This window comes from Balaenoptera physalus (assembly GCF_965194825.1).
Source record: "Balaenoptera physalus genome assembly, contig: HAP1_SCAFFOLD_2228, whole genome shotgun sequence".
Lineage (NCBI taxonomy): Eukaryota > Metazoa > Chordata > Mammalia > Artiodactyla > Balaenopteridae > Balaenoptera > Balaenoptera physalus.
In genome coordinates, this window is record NW_028124578.1 from 13,072 (window position 1) to 16,485 (window position 3,414).

Sequence of the window (3,414 nt, forward strand, 5' to 3'; positions counted from 1 at the left end):
GAGGGTCAGAAACAGGAAATTGACCGACAGGCCCACGGGGATGCCAGTTCTCTCCAGCAACAACGCTACCAGCCTCAGACTATTGGGTTCTCTCTGGTAAATGGAAGAACACTATGCTTGGAAGCTTCTTCCATCCAGTTTGAGAGTCGCACTTCCACTGCATCCTAGGATTCCAGGTGTTGCCATGCCGTCACTCTTTCCAGTTCTTAGGCCTATGACGGCAGAGTGTCTGGCAGTTCTGAAAGAGACCTTAGGAATGCAGGCGATTTGGCTCCTTCCACCGAGAAACCAGCTCCTCCAGATCCTCTGTCGTTAGGTATTTCATGGCAGAATATCTCTAGGAGCCCTCTTTCCTCCTCCACGAGGTAAGACACAAACGGAATTGCCCTAAAGGGAAGAAGCCTTCTGAGTCCGGCAGAGAGGCAGCCTCTCCCACTCAGCATTCCCCCACGGCTGAGCCCAGGGTATGGGACCGTGAGAGGGAGAAAGAGAGCCGTAACCCCGAGCTTTTCCACAATGTAGTATAAGCCTCACCCTCAAGCTCACGTCCACTTCATAGAGAAAACACCAGGCCTCGGTGTGCTTTCCTGTGGCAAGGAAACTTTGCTTTCATAGTTAGGTGGCACATTGGCTCAGGACTGCCCTAACCGAAGGGCTCACGGTGTGCAGCCCTATTTGTTGAGATCAGCCCCTCTGGCTCTGGCTCGGATGAAACCAACTGGGCAAAGAGCCGTTCATAAGCTGGGGACCCTGAGAGCTTTCCCTAGTCTACACCAGAACAGCACTCTGAGGGAGAGTAGCTGCTGACGTCTGGTAGCAAAATCTCCTATTCTGAAGAGAAACATTTCGTTGTAAGTGGGTTCCATCAACCTTGCCCTATTTTCTTAGCTGGCTATGATGGACGGCAGGCAGTCAGTTGGCAGACTCACCTGAGGCCCTGCTTCCCAGACTGTGATAGTCTCAGACCCCTCGCCTGCTTCAGCCCAAAGGGACGGCTTACCTTTAGGTAAAAACCATGCGTTGCAAAGCTCCTGCCTAAGCCTCGCACAAGCACAAGCATATTGGTCATAGGTCAAAGACTTTCCCCACAACTTGAACATGTTTGCTCCCATCTAGCCTCCAAAGGACGAGTTTACCTAGCTACGAATCACACTTCAGGAAAGGTACTCAGGCTGCCTGTGACTGCAAGTTGTTTCACCAGGCAGCCGAAATCGAGTACACCACTTGCATTTTCCAGGGGCAGAGCAAATGATGTCAACTTACACGCCTCCAGCCTGGGAGGGGCAACATACACTTTCTGAAAGGGAAAGAAGCCCATGCCTTCAGTGTGTAAGGCCACTATGACTCTTTGCTTTGGCAGCCCAGGGATAGCGTCAGCTCTAAAAGGCTTCCAAAGGAGAAGAGTCAGAGAACCTTTGAACCACAGAGCAGGTGCAGCCCAGAACAAGGACTGCTCTTGTCCTGAGAACACCCACTGCCCAGCGCTTCGTTTGGGTACACACGTGTAGAGGAAGGGTGTTGAATTCTGCTGCGTGATAACTTCTCCGGACCACGAAGTGTGAGGGCAAGGAGAGTGGCCCTGCATCTCATCCCAGTTTCATGGGTCAGTTGTATAAGGCAAACTCCCTGCTTGATTCCTCTGTGGGCAACGTAACCTCCAGAGAAAGATGGATGATTGGGACCCAGGGCTGGAATCTAGGTTAATGTTCTGTGCATCAACCTAGCAGCTGTTCTCTCTAAGCGGGTCCCAAAGGCTTTTTGGAAGGGTTTCCTTAGAGGGTCAGAAAAAGGAAATTGACCGACAGGCCCACGGGGATGCCAGTTGTCTCCAGCAACAACGCTACCAGCCTCAGACTATTGGGTTCTCTCTGGTAAATGGAAGAACACTATGCTTGGAAGCTTCTTCCATCCAGTTTGAGAGTCGCACTTCCACTGCATCCTAGGATTCCAGGTGTTGCCATGCCCTCACAATTTCCAGTTCTTAGGCCTATGACGGCAGAGTGTCTGGTAGTTCTGAAAGAGACCTTAGGAATGCAGGCGTTTTGGCTCCTTCCACCGAGAAACCAGCTCCTCCAGATCCTCTGTCGTTAGGTATTTCATGGCAGAATATCGCTAGGAGCCCTCTTTCCTCCTCCACGAGGTAAGACACAAACGGAATTGCCCTAAAGGGAAGAAGCCTTCTGAATCCGGCAGAGAGGCAGCCTCTCCCACTCAGCATTCCCCCACGGCTGAGCCCAGGATATGGGACCGTGAGAGGGAGAAAGAGAGCCGTACCCCGAGCTTTTCCAGAAGGTAGTATAGGCCTCACCCTCAAGCTCACGTCCACTTCATAGAGAAAACACCAGGCCTCGGTGTGCTTTCCTGGGGCAAGGAAACTTTGCTTTCATAGTTAGGTGGCACATTGGCTCAGGACTGCCCTACCCGAAGGGCTCACGGTGTGCAGCCCTATTTGTTGAGATCAGCCCCTCTGGCTCTGTCTCGGATGAAACCAACTGGGCAAAGAGCCGTTCATAAGCTGGGGACCCTGGGAGCTTTCCCTAGTCTACACCAGAACAGCACTCTGAGGGAGAGGAGCTGCTGACGTCTGGTAGCAAAATCTCCTATTCTGAAGAGAAACATTTCGTTGTAAGTGGGTTCCATCAACCTTGCCCTATTTTCTTAGCTGGCTATGATGGACGGCAGGCCGTCAGTTGGCAGACTCACCTGAGGCCCTGCTTCCCAGACAGTGATACAGACCCCTCGCCTGCTTCATCCCAAAGGGACGGCTTACGGTAAGGTAAAAACCATGTGTTGGAAATTTCCTGCCTAAGCCTCGCACAAGCACAAGCATATTGGTCATTGGTCAAAGACTTTCCCCACTACTTGAACATGTTTGCTATCATTTAGCCTCCAAAGGCCGAGTTTACCTAGCTAGGAATCACACTTCAGGAAAGGTACTCAGGATACCTGTGACTGCAAGTTGTTTCACAAGGCAGCCCAAATAGAGTACACCACTTGCATTTTCCAGGGGCAGAGCAAATGGTGTCAAATTACACGCCTCCAGCCTGGGAGGGGCAACATACACTTTCTGAAAGGGAAAGAAGCCCATGCCTTCAGTGTGAAAGGCCGCTATGCCTCTTTGCTTTGGCAGCCCAGGGATAGCGTCAGTTCTGAAAGGCTTCCAAAGGAGTAGATTCAGAGAACCTTTGAACCACAGAGCAGGTGCAGCCCAGAACAAGGACTGCTCTTGTCCTGAGAACACCCACTGCCCAGCGCTTCTTTTGGGTACACACGTGTAGAGGAAGGGTGTTGAATTCTGCTGCGTGATAACTTCTCCGGAACACGAAGTGTGAGGGCAAGGAGAGTGGCCCTGCATCTCATCCCAGTTTCATGGGTCAGTTGTATAAGGCAAACTCCCTGCTTGAATCCCTCTGT